Source organism: Colobus angolensis, unplaced genomic scaffold (genome assembly GCF_000951035.1).
Source record: "Colobus angolensis palliatus isolate OR3802 unplaced genomic scaffold, Cang.pa_1.0 Scaffold109, whole genome shotgun sequence".
Taxonomy (NCBI): domain Eukaryota; kingdom Metazoa; phylum Chordata; class Mammalia; order Primates; family Cercopithecidae; genus Colobus; species Colobus angolensis.
In genome coordinates this window covers 1,766,909-1,781,028 of record NW_012111919.1, presented here as the reverse complement: position 1 = coordinate 1,781,028, position 14,120 = coordinate 1,766,909, and the positions used below count along the sequence as shown (strand labels likewise).

Genomic DNA, 14,120 nt, shown 5'->3' with positions numbered 1-14,120 from the left:
CAAATAATAAAGCAGTTAGAGAAGCAAAATAGGACACACTATCCATGATGGCTGGAATATATTTTCATGGGGAGGTAGAGCTCCAGAATTCTATAATTAAATAAATATGACTGAATGACCTGAAGAAATAAGACATAGTACTGAGATCAATAGCAACTTAAAAGTTCAAGTAAATTCAATAGGGTAAGTACTAACACCTGAAGCAGCTGTAGTAAGAACCACCTTAAAGATTATGTAACTATCACACAACAAGTCCGCTTCTAATTTTTCCTGTCCATGCTCAAGAAATTGGGGTTGAAGAGGCAGGGGTTCTTTCAAGGAAAAGAACTGTGCTATAATTTTATGCGGTAAGCACGTAAGCAAACATACTAATATGTTTTGTACATAAGGCCCAAAGAACTAAAGTGACTTCGATCATAATGCCAATGGCCCTTTTTAGTTCTCTCTGTAATAAAAGCTAGCAGTAGCTAGTAGGGCTAAGAGAGCAGAAGTCAATAATTGCACTGCTTAGATGAAGCAAATATAGCAATTAATGAAAGCAGTCATCACTGCATAGTAAAAGAGCCAGATTTAATGATTCATACCAATCTGAATACAGACCTGACCGTAGCCTGGGCAAGTCATTTTAAACACCCTTAATTTACTCATCTGCAAAATAGAGGTAATACTGCCTACTGTGTAACTCGATTGTGCAGATCACAGATCATGTACATGTATATGTATATGTCATAGAGTCAAGATTCAGTAACTACAGCAGTTACTTTACGAACTTACTATCCTACCCTAGTTAGGCAGTGTCCCAGTGTTCCCTATCTCAAGTGATAGTAATCTCACCCTTACACACAACTATTCTCCACTCTGAAGCCAGAGTAACCTTTTAAAAATAAATATGATCATACTATCTCCTGTCCAGCTTAAAATTCATCCATGATACCATTATGTTCTTAGGATAAAGTACAAAATTATCAAAATAATCTGACCTTGACCATTCTGCTACACATCCTGTCAGCCTACTCTACCTTTCTTTTCATTTGGTAATTTAAAATTCTTCTGACTACTTGACCCGACACTCTGCTTGCAATGATAACCCTCACCTCCTTTTCTCCTAACAACCTCCAATTCAACTTTTCAGATTTTAGCTTTAATGTCTCTTGCTAAAAGAAGTCACTTCTGTGTTCTATAGAATCCTATACTTCCCTGAAACACATATTTATAACTGCATATACTGCAAGGAAAAAAATCTGACTCAGTTGTAAGCCAGCCAGACTCAGTGATGAGTGATTTTAATGTCTCTGAAAAGCAGAATCTTCTCTTCTACAATTGAACCCAGAATATCCAGCTCTAATGCCTGTGAGCAGTCATCTTGCCATTATGATGGATGAGCCTACTGAGAATGGAACAAAATTGAAGGAAGCAGAGCTGAGATACTGATGAAACTGACTGGAGCACTTGGATAAAGTTTTGCCTGTTTTTTTCACTTGCATTAAATGATGAGTTTCCTTCAGTGTTTAAGCCAGTTTACACTGTGTTTCCTGTCATTTACAACTGGAAGTATCTTAACAGATACAAAGCACCTACATAAAAGCAATCAAATTTACAGAGATATGAAAGGGAAACAGAAGAACAATACAGGAGAATATTCACAGGTAAACCACTCTCTTCTGTAAATGAGAAAAGATTACCCTTATGAATCAATAATGTATATCACATGATAATGTAAGAGGCAAGATGCTATCCAAATCTGTACAGACTAACCCCAAGTACTCAGATACTCAGAAAAATCTAAATTTTTCCTAAACCTTGGCTGGGTGCAGTGGCTCACACCTGTAATCCCAGCACTTTGAAAGACCAAGGTGGGCGGATCACAAACCCAGAGGCAGAGGTTACAGTGAGCCACTGCACTCCAGCCTGTGCGACAAAGCTAGCCTCCATCTCAAAAAAAAAAAAAAAAAGTTAGTATTTTCCTAAATCTTAAGCGTCAAGGATAAAGAAAGAATCAAACCAAGTTCCAGGCATTAAAAGCCAAAGTGGCAGCTTGAATTAGTGTTTCTATTTCATCATTCACACCATCGTGTGACCTTGCAGTACATCAGAGTAAGTGAAATATATTTCCCTGCCACAATGATGTTGGTCTTTGCCACAAGACTTGATTTGATCAATGAAATAAGAGACATGACAGAAGCAGAGGCTAAAATATGCTTGTTTGGCTGACACCTGTGATTGCCATGACAGCAAGATTCCAGCAGAAGAAGAGAACAATTCACAGCCTACAACAAAGTCTAGCCAACAATATCCCAGTTAACCTAAAGATATGAGGAAGAAAAGAAGTTCTTGTTGTTATAAGTCACTGAAATTTTAAGATTATACAGCAAAATATTGACCAATAAAGCACAGTATAATGAAGAAAACATTTGCTTTCTTAGCAATACTCACTGCCAAAGACAGTAAACAAAATTCGTAAAAGTACGAATGAAAAATTTTATATCTAGCCTAGATGGCATTCAAACAAAGAGGCAAGAGAAAGCATTCTTGGCTGGGTGTGGTGGCTCACACCTGTAATCCCAAAACTACAAGGTTGGCAGATCACCTGAGGTCAGATGTTTGAGGCCAGCCTGGCCAACATGGTAAAATCCAGTTTCTACTAAAAATACAAAAATTAGCCGAGCATGGTGGTAGGTGCCTGTAATCCCAGCTACTCGGGAGGCTAAGGCAGGAGAATTGCTTGAACCCAGGAGACGGAGGTTGCAGTGAGCCAAGATTGCGCCACTGCACTCCAGCCTGGGTGACAGAGCAAGACTCTGTGTCAAGCAAAACAAAACAAAACAAAACAAAACATTCTTAAGCCCGCAAGAACTCAGGGAAAAAGATCATCCATAAATGTAAAAATTCTGATGATGAAATCCAGCCAAAAAGAAATGCACCAAAGTAAACAAGAATTGGACAAAATATTTTCTGAAAAAAAAGTGGAATACATTTGCAATTAGGTAATACATAAGAAATGTAAATGTTTTCTACTTTTTTCAACTTTTATTTTTAAAATGACAATACACTTTCAGAATTTTTCTATTTTCTTTTTCCTCAACTTAAGAGATCATTTAGGAATTAATACTACCTCACAGTGAAGAAACTAAAGCCTAGCAACTTTCTTGGTTTATTCAATTAAATGCAATAAACAATGGTTATTCCTATTTAAGAGTTTTTCAAGATATTTCTTCAGTATACATTTTTTTCACTGATTAATTTAATTTGGGTAGGTGGTTATCAGGCATCATTTCTACAGGAAATGTTGAAGTAAATAGTCCAGAAATATACAAATAAACTATTAAAACAAGGAAACTTCTGAAAGACAGTAGAGCTCTTTTTCAAAATCATTTTGTCACAGGGCATGCTATTAAAAACAAAACAAAAACTAGAATAGCAGGTAAGAGGTGAAATTGCATACAGATGGAAATGAAAGACTTTCACTTAAAAAGACACACTGAATAGCAAGGTACTTGTTCACCAAGTACAAGATGATATACTGACAGAGAATGAGAACCCCAGATGCCCACAAATACAAAGGGGATGAAATACATAACATTCAAAGATCAAGAGACAAGCCAAAGATGAAGCTGAGAAAACCAATGGTTTTAGAAAGAGTGTTTTCAGATCATATCACCAAAACTTTTAATCATTTAAATTACATAGTAATGATTTTTAGGGGAAAAAATTAGCTCTTCACTTAAAAAACATTAATATAAAAGCATTTTTAGCATTTTGATGGTAACTTGAAAGTTTGCTACATCAGAGTATATTTTCAAATAGAATTTCAAAGGCTTTGCAAACCTGTGATAGAATGGCTCACCTGCTAAAATGTATCTTTCATCTAGAGTATATTTGACAAATGACTTATTATACCTCAAATCCTGTTTAGAAGTCCATGCTGGGCCACGTGGTGGCTCACGCCTGTAATGCCAGCACTTTGGGAGGCTGAGATAGGTGGATCACTTGACGTCAGGAGTTCGAGATCAGCCTGACCAACATGGCAAAACCCCGTCTCTACTAAAAACACAAAAAACTTAGCTGGGCATGGTGGCAGGCACCTGTAATCCCAGCTACTCCGGAGTCTGAGGCAGGAGAATTGCTTGAACCTGGGAGGCAGAGGTCGCAGTGAGCCGAGATCATGCCACTGCACTCCAGCCTAGGAGACAGAGTAAGAGCTCATCTCAAAAAAAGAGAAACCCATGCTAAACACTTCTCTAAATGCTGTTCTTAGAAGGATTAAACTGTTACTTATCCTAAAGCAATAAATGACTATAGTAGAAATAACCCAAAGAATAAGAATCCATGAGTTCATGCTGATAAGATTAAATGAACAAATCAACGAGTGGGGGAGAATTACTTGCAGCAAAATTTCAACAACAAAAAAATATATAACAAGAATGATAGAATTAGAAAATCACCATATGCGGCAACAGCGACAGTAAGTTTCAGGTAAGATTAGTGGATGCTGTGGTAGACAGACCTAAAACGGCTTCCAGTAATCCCTGCTTCCTGGTACTCATGGCCCTACATAATCCCTTCTGCTGTATTGTGGGTAGGGCCTGTAATCTGCTTCTAATAATCGAAAAAGAACAAAGGTGATAGGGTCTCACATAAGTGACTATTTCACATATCACTGCAGCGTTCTTGCTTGGTGACTCTTCTTTGCTAGCTTTGAGGAAGCACATGGCCATGCTGGGGAAGGCCACAGAACTGAGGACAGTCTCTAGCCAACTGCCAGTCAGGAATCTAGACCCTCAATCTGATAACCCACAAGGACTGAATCTTTCCAACAACCACATGAGCTTGGAAGCTGATCACTGCTCAATGAAGTCTTCAGGTAAAAACTCAGCCCTGACCAACACTCTGTTGCATTGCCGAGGATCAGGTAAAGCCATGCTCAGATTCCTGACACATAGAAACTGAGATAATAAATGCATTGTTTTAAACTGCTAAATCTGTGATAATATTGTTAAGCAGCAATAGATTAATAACAACATGCTAAAATTAATGGGCAAAGGTACAATAAGAAACAAGATGTTTACAGAGTCTCAGAGTATCTTCACCCCAAAATACTTATTAATTACAAAGGGGAAAAATGGTATCTTTACAGTGAAGAAACTTGGTAGACATTGCATAAACCAAGTAATCACACTTACCATCACCAATACTGTGGTACACTGAAACCACGGGCCTCCAGATATATTGTGGTAAAAATGTCCTTTCAATCCTGTGACATTCCTGCCAAAACTGCACAACTTAAATCTAATCATGATTAAACACCAGAAATAAAAATTGAGAAATAATCTGCAAAATAGCTGGCCTGCACTAAAAAAATGTCTAGTCATGAAAGATAAAGACTGAAGTACAATTCCAGATTAAAGAAGAGTAAAGATACATGAAAACTAAATGCAAATACAATATGTGATCCTGGATTAGGACATCAGTGAGAGAATAACCAAATTTGGATAAAGTCTGATTAAATAATAATATTTTGACAATGCAGATTTCCTGTTAACTATTTTACCCTGTAGTTACATAAAAGAATGTACTTGCCTTTAGAAAATCTATTCTGAAGTTTGCTTGCTTGACTTATTAATTAATTAATTAATTTATTTATTTAGAGACAGGATCTTGCTCTGTCCCCCAGGCTGGAGTGCAGTGGTGCAATCATAGCTCACTGCAGGCTTGAACTCCTGGGCTCAAATTTAATTCTTCTGCCTCTGCCTCCAGAGTAAGTGGGATTACAAGTGTGCGCCACCACACCTGGCTAATTATCTTATTTTATTATTTATAGAGATGGGCTCGCTTTGTTGCCCAGGCTGGTCTAGAACTCCTGCACTCAAGCAATCCTCCCACCTCAGCTCCCGAAGTACTGAGATTACAGGTGTGAACCACGGCATCCAGCCTACCCTGAAGTATTTAAAAGTGAATGGGGCATTATATCTATGATTTATTATCAGACATCTCAGAAACACAAATTAGATAGACAGATGTTAACATTTGGAGAATCTAGGTAAAGTTTATATAAAAATTCTTTGGACTACTTTTGCAACTTTTCTAAAAGTCTGCAATATATCATATAAATAAAATTAAAGTTAAACAAATGCATATGATTTTTTTAAAAAGTATATGAGAAAAGTCTATACAACAATATGGACCAATGAAAAGAAAGAAGTACTGATCAATGCTACAAACATGAACAAACCTTAAAATACCACATTTTATATGATTCCAGTTATATGAACTTCCAGATATGGCCAAACTATAGAGACAGAAAGTAGACTACAGGCTGTCAGGAGGAACCAGCATTACCTGTATCCAGTATGAGAGATCTCACTAGGGTGATGAAAATATTCTAAAACTGGATTATGATGATAGTAGCACAACTCAGTAAATTTACTAAAAACCATTGAATTGTGTACTGAAAATGGGTGGAGTTTCTAGCCTGGTATGGTAACTCACGCCCCAAATCCTAACATTTTCGGAGGCTGAGGCGGGAGGATCACTTGAGCCCAGCAATTTGAGACCAGCCTGGGAAACATATGGAGAACCTGTCTCTACAAAAAATGTAAAAATTAAGAAATCAGGCCGGGCACAGTGACTCACACCTCTAATCCTAGCACATTGGGAGGCCTGGGTGGGCAGATCATCTGAGGTTGGGAGTTCAAGACCAGCCTGACCAACATGGAGAAACTCTGTCTCTACTAAAAGTACAAAATTAGCCAGGCAAGGAGGCGCATGCCTGTAATCCCAGCTACTCGGGAGGCTGAGGCAGGAGAACAGCTTGAACTCAGGAGGCAGAGGTTGCAATGAGCCAAGATCGCGCCATTGCACTCCAGCCTGGGCAATAAGATCAAGACTCTGTCTCAAAAAGAAAAAATTTAAAAAATAAATAGAAAATTAGCCAGGTGTGGTGGTGTGTGCCCATACTCCCAACTACTCCAGAAACTGAGGTGAGAGGATTGCTTGTGCCAGGAGTTCAAGTGTACAGTGAGCTATGATTGTACCACTGCACTACAGCCTGGGTGACAGAGTAAGACCCTGTCAGGAAAGAAAGAAAAAGGGAAAGGAAAGGAAGGAAAAAAAGAAAGAAAATGAGGTGGATTTTGGAATTTATGGCATGTAAACTACACCTCAATAAAGTTGTTTTAAAAAGAAATAGAGCGGCCAGGCGCGGTGGCTCACACCTGTAATCCCAGCACTTTCGGAGGCCAAGGCGAGCAGGTCACTTGAGGTCAGGGGTTCGAGACCAGCCTGACCAACATGGTGAAACCCCCTTGAAACGTGAGCCACTGCACCCCGCCTGTTCCCATATTTTCTATGGACACGTATATATTCTCCCAGGGTCAAATAAAACAAAATGTATCCAGAAAACAAAGCACTTGATCACCTGACCAACCAAAGGAAAAGAAAACCATTCCAAAACAAGTACCATAAATATCCACTTATCAAATAAGAAGCAGAAAGAAAATGAAAGCACTGGAACAACTTAAGTCGTTCTGCTTTATTTAGAGTGTTCATCTTCCTGCTGTTTCTGGACCTGCATTAAGATGGACCGACACTAATGAATGGATTCAATATGGCACAAACTGATCTACCACCTAAAGAGTACAATAATGCCACTGCCACTCCTAGAACATCTCCTGCTTATCATGCAATGAGTTGCAAGTAATTCAGGTTATCTGGCGAACCAAAGATTTGACGGACTGAATCTCACTGGCAAGAAACCTATCAACATTAATACTAAAAATGGAGTTGGGGAGAATTCATCTTCCGCCTTCACACAGAAATTTTGAAAGCCCAAAAATGATTATAAATGGTAAAAGAAACTTGTAGTTAACTCTACTCTGCAAGGTTTTCTCTACATAAAAATACAATAGGTCCTCGGGCCCCTTTTCCTACACTTTCCTCTTCTCTCCTACCGGAGGGGCCGCTCTTTCTGCGCAGTGCATTCTGGGGACCGAGGTCGAGCCCGCCCTGCCGCCATCGCCTGAGGGGAGCAAGAAAAGGCCGCGACTGGGGAGAAAACGCAGCCATCACCGTCACCGGAGAGAAGTCACTCCCTAGCAGCAGCCGACGCCAGAGGCCCACCCACCTGTTCGCCTGTCCCCCTGCCCTGTTCACAATGCAGCCTGCTTCTGCAAAGCGGTACAAAGGGACTATGTCTTCATTGAATTTTGTGTTGAAGAGAGTAAGGATGTTAATTTAAATTTTGAAAAATCCAAACCTACATTCAGTTGTCTCAGAGGAAGTGATATTTTAAGTATTTAAATGAAGTTCATCTTTTTCACAGTATTGATCCAAATGATTCCAAGCATAAAAAACGGACAGATCAATTGTGTGTTGTCTACGAAAAGGAGAATGTGGCCAGTCATGGCCAAGGTTAACAAAAGGAAGGGCAAAGCTCAATTGGCTTAGTGTGGACTTCAGTAATTGGAAAGACTGGGAAGATAGTTCAGATTAAGACAGGTCTAATTTTAATAGTTTCTCTGAGATGATGAACAACATGGGTGGTGATGAGGATGTAGATTCACCAGAAGTAGATGGAGCAGGTGATGATTCACAAGACAGTGATGATGAAAAAATGCCAGATCTGGAGTAAGGAATATTGTCATCACCTGGATTTTGAGAAAGAAAAATAACTTCTCCGCAAGATTTCACAATTGAGAGAATTTCTGAGTTGACAGCTCTAAAGGCAGATGCTGTATTTGCCTACTTTCACCCATTTTCCAACCTGTTTGTTTTTTTTAAAGGCCTCACTAAGGGTTGATATGTACCATTGTATGGGGCAATTTTAAGTCAGCTGAGACAATAAACCTTATGCATGAACATTTCCTAGACTTTCATGAAGCTGTTGAGTGAGGTCCTAGGCAACTGATGCAGCAGTTGTGATCAATAAAAACATCTCACCTAAGTCTCCTTTTCTTCGTAACATAGATATTGACATGATAGGAAGCTCTCAGCTTAGGGAAAGAGAACTAAATTTTAGATTATAGAACATGGATTCAAAAGTGGCTGGAACAAATTGGCTGACACCTTCCTGGTAAACTGCTATTCCTCTGGTGTTATACTTCGGGATTGTTCCAAGTTTATTTTTCAAAAAACTTACTTCACATTATTCATATAAGTGATTACTTGCCAGTGTTCCACATGTATCTTAGCTAAAAGTAGAGAATGCCCTAACTTAGATGCTTTTTGAAGCCTATATATTTGGTATTGTTTGACCCTTAAGTGTTTTTACATCTCTTAGCACGGAAGACGAAGAAAGTTGTACATTGTTGTTTGAGAGTCTGTACATTTAGACCAGATTTGTATTTGCACTGTCAGTATGGCAAGAGTGAAAAATGTTTAATACAGCATTGGATTTTTTATTTCTTTTTTTGATTAAGCTTATACCAGGGCTTAAAACCTCAATTTATGTTCATGACAGTGGGGATTTTTTTAATGTCCACATTCTTTCTAATAAACTGTTGGAAGACTTCTTGGCTGTCCTTTTAAGTGTCTGGCTTACTGTAATTTTTATGTATTTACCACTTCCTGAAATGGAGTTTTGATTTTTAATTGAGGAAAAATTTGAGATTATTCCTCTGTTTGAAAAAAGAGGCTTGCTGTAATGTCACAGGAAACCTTTTTAAAGTGGATCTGTAATAGAATATTGTAGATGCACTTTGCAGCCATTGGAAAAGAAAGTGTTGTGATTTGATTGAAATAAAATTAAATGTGTTGTCTTCCTCTAAAATATATATATATAATATAGCAATAATTAGTAGTTATGATGCTGAAATTATTAATTTGAAACTATGTTTATGTACAGAAAGAATACATTTATAATGCTGTTTTGAACCAAGGGTTTCTATGTAAAAGAAAAAAGATACAAATATAAAATCAAATAATATTAAAACTCCACAAAGTTAACTCAGGAAAAAAAAATATGGAAAAGAAGCTGTCTTGGTTTCTCATTCATTTAATATTTACAAGGACTTATCATATAGCAACGCAGTGGTATGTGCAGGTGATATAAAAGAGGAAGTGGAAGTTTCCATAAGAAAGAAGTACTCATTCTTAAATTTTAATGTAAAAATAACTGAATAACTGAACTAGAGCTGAGCTGAGCCAAATGACACAGTCTCTTTGCTAGTGTGCACGTACATGTACACGTACACACACACACACACACTTGCCCCCAGAAAAATACGGCACATAGGTAGAAGTTTAAAATGTATACTATCTAAAAACTGTTAGCCATATTTGCAATTTTGCTATCAATTCAAGAATCGAACAAAATCAGAAACTCAGGTTTAGAGCTTATGTTTTTTAATTTGTCAGTCTCCACCTCCCTGGTTTACAAATAAGAGTATATTCAACTGTAAATGCAGCAGCACTTGCAGCAAAATTATGATTCTTAATGTTTCCTAATTATGTACTTTTTAAAAAAGAGATCTCTTCCCAAAATTAACTGATAACTTTTCCCATAACTAATGATATCTAATTTCCCCACTGAAAATCATGACATTTTCACTATTCTTTCTTTCATTCTTAGTTTCTTTCTGGGGCTCAAAGACACATGTAAATGAAGTCCAGAATAAAGTTCAAGTATTCATGGCCCATCAACTTTCAAAGTTAAAAGTCTCAGCTTTAGCTTGCTTTGTCTTGTCTTTAACCCTCCTCATTCTAAAGGCTCTTGCCAAAACTCTAAAACTTACTTGTTTTACCAATTCTGAATCATCACATTGTGAGCAGAAGCTAATAAAAATCACATTCTTATCTTTCGCTTTCTTAACCACCCATCACTGTCTAGATTTTAAATTTAACAAGGTAAAATGAACATTAACCTTCTTGAAAAAGTTACAGGCATACCTCTGCTCATTCTCTTTACCTTAGGCAAATGCTCTCTATTTCCTACTAATATAACACGACGGCTGTTTCTCCTACGTTAGATTAAATTGTGCCCCATTCAAATAAATGCAAAATCCTACATTTTTATTGTGGTAAAATATACATAAAATTTACCATCTTACCTTTCTAAGTGTACAGGTTCAGTAGTGTTAAGTACAGTCAACCTGTTGAGCAATCTTTTCATTTTACAAAACAGAAACTCTATACCCACTAAACAACAACCATCTTCCCCTGCCCACCAGCTCCTGGCAACCACCATTCTTTTTGTCTCCATGAATTTGACTACTCTAGGTATCTTACATAAGTGGAATCGTACAGTATTTGTTATTTTTTGTCTGGCTTATTTCACTTAGTACAATGTCTTCAAGATTCACTCATGCTGCAGCAGGTGTTGATTTCCTTTCTTTTTAAAGCTGAATATTCCATTGAATATATATGCTACATTTTGTTCATCCAGCCATCCACCCATCAATGAATATTTGGGTTGTTTCTTCCCTTTGGCTACTGTAAATCATGCTGCTATGAACACTAGTGTTAAAACTATCTGTTAAGTCTCTGCTTTCAATTCTTTTGTGTATATAGGCAGAAGAGGAATTGCTGGGTAAAAGAAAATCCTACAACTTTTGATCATTCTTTTTTTTTTTTTTTGAGACGGAGTCTCACTCTGTCACCCAGGCTGGAGTGCTGTGGCCGGATCTCAGCTCACTGCAAGCTCCGCCTCCCGGGTTCACGCCATTCTCCTGCCTCAGCCTCCCGGGTAGCTGGGACTACAGGCACCGCCACGTCGCCCGGCTAGTTTTTTGTAGTTTTTAGTAGAGACGGGGTTTCACCATGTTAGCCAGGATGGTCTCGATATCCTGACCTCGTGATCCGCCCGTCTCGGCCTCCCAAAGTGCTGGGATTACAGGCTTGAGCCACCGCGCCCCGGCCGATCATTCTTTACTTAATCCTCAGTTTACACAACTTTCTGTTTTCAACACCTACTAACAAGAATCAGATAAGATACAGGTTGACAAGGGAGCTCCATAGGTGACCTAGTCCATTTATCTACAGGTACTTGTACCCCCTCTAAAGTATCTAAACAGGTAAACATCCAATGTCTTATGTAATCATACAATGTGGTGAATGGGCACTATGTCCTCAAGCATTTCCAATTATTCACAAATTCCTTCTTAAGCTAAGCTAAACACTCTTCCTACAAGTCTATTTACAAGTCTACCTTTATGATGGAAATCAGTAGTATAATGCTGGGGAAATGGGGGGGGGCTCTTTGTTTCCTCTGCAATGTTTGAATTTTGAAACTGATTTTGCAACAAATTATCTTTGAAAGTGGGGGGGGGATGTTTGACATTATTTCTTACCATTCCAATGACAGTCACTCAAGCATTTTAAGACTTCATGAAATTCTGAAATCTACTCCTTTCCAGATTATTTTTGGTCTTCTCACTGGCATTCCCTGCTGCACCCAATCCAAAGAATCTTTAATACAACAAGCTTATACCATCCATCCTCAAAATTCATCAGTGTCTGCCAATATTTGTTATCTCCATTTCAAACCTTTGATAAACAGGTTTAAGGGACATCATTAATCCAACTTATTTGATAGTAGAGATAATCTCTCTTGCAATAACAAGTTACTGCCTAATTCCTACTTTAATCCCCAATCTCTTGTCCATTTTTTCCGTACTCCTTCCTATAAAATACAATTGTCAAAACTTGGTAAGGCCACAATGATTAATCATCTTCCCTCTTCCTGGCTGAACTAGACACAATCTATACTTATCCTTCAAAGATCAATCCCTTGAACTTCAATAGGATTAAATAGACTCAGACTTTCAAGGTTAAAAAAGAAGAAGAAGAAGAAGAAGTAATCTAGATCAGATGCTTAAATGCCCTCACTTCAAGTCGATTTTATTTATTTATTCATTTATTTAGAGACAGGGTCTCGCTCTGTAACCCAGGCTGGCTCAATCACACTGTAGCCTTGAACTCCTAAGCTCAAAAGATCCTCCCACCTCAGCCTCTTGAGTAGCTGAACCACATGTCTGCACCACCACATGTGTGCACTCGGTAATTTAGAAATTACCGAATTAATAAATAGTCTTGGTAGATTTTAGACTTAAGTTTAAATTTTTGTATTCCTATACACTTTCAGTAAAACATTTTTCCTTCCCTTGATCACATTACCTACAATTCCACCAATGATTGATTCATTCAGATTAACAACTAATCTGCTTTTTAAAAAGAAATAATATAAATGTAGCTTTTAACTTTGATTTAAAAAGTAACATTTGACTCATCCATACTTTAATGAATTTGTTTCTTCATATTGTTTTCCTCCCCTAAACACACCATCAAACAAATGGGAATAAAAGCACTAAAGACATAAGGGAAAGGGTGTGTAGGAAAACTTTTAAACAAGCATTTTGGGGTAAGTAGATCTAGTTGGGGCCCCAAAATGAGAGGTTCTAGGTCAACAGAGCAGCAGATGGGCATAGAACAAATAAGGAGAGTGGTCGAGGAATCGCCTAGAGAGGGAGGTCAGAGCAACAAAAGATTCCTTGGAAATTTTTTGTTGTTGTTTGCTTTATCTTACACTTAACATCTAACTATAAACCTTCACTCTATCATCCCACTGTTGTCTTCCACTAACATCTTCTAAAAAGCATGACCTTTGTCCATTAGCAGTAGCAAGTGGGTAAAACAGTTTCAAATGAAAAAAAAAGGAGTCCAGTAATTCTATGTTCTATTTTTAGGTAAACAAATGAAATAACAAGGTTCAATATTATAAATATTATTTAGATTAGATAACTACAAACTCTTGGTATAGAAGGGCCTTAGAGAACAATCTAACCTTTTACCTAAAGAGAAATACAAAACAGTCCATTAAGATCCTTGTCCAGGCCAGCTGGGCGTGATGGCTCATGCCTGAAATCCCAGCATTTTGGGAGGCTGAGGCAGGCAAATCACCTGAGTCGGGAATTCAAGACCAGCCTGACCAACATGGAGAAACCCTGTCTCCACTAAAAACACAAAAAATTAGCCAGGCATGGTGGCGCATGCCTGTAATCCCAGTTACTCAGGAGGCTGAGGCAAGAGAATCATTTGAACCCTCTGGAGGTTGTGGTGAGCTGAGATCGCACCATTGCACTCTAGCCTGGGCAACAAAGAGCGAAACTCTGTCTCAAAAAAAAAAAAAA

The 14,120-nt window shown here is 38.0% G+C and overlaps 1 protein-coding gene and 1 pseudogene across 2 annotated transcripts in view; one reads left to right on the top strand and one right to left on the bottom strand.

Moving 5' to 3' along the window:
- The window catches only part of ASXL2 (additional sex combs like transcriptional regulator 2), a 159,315-nt gene that overhangs the window by 78,332 nt on the left and 66,863 nt on the right, over nucleotides 1-14,120 (bottom strand). The gene's annotated exons all lie outside the window — the stretch shown is intronic.
- On the top strand, nucleotides 8,150-8,817 carry LOC105517751 (annotated as a pseudogene).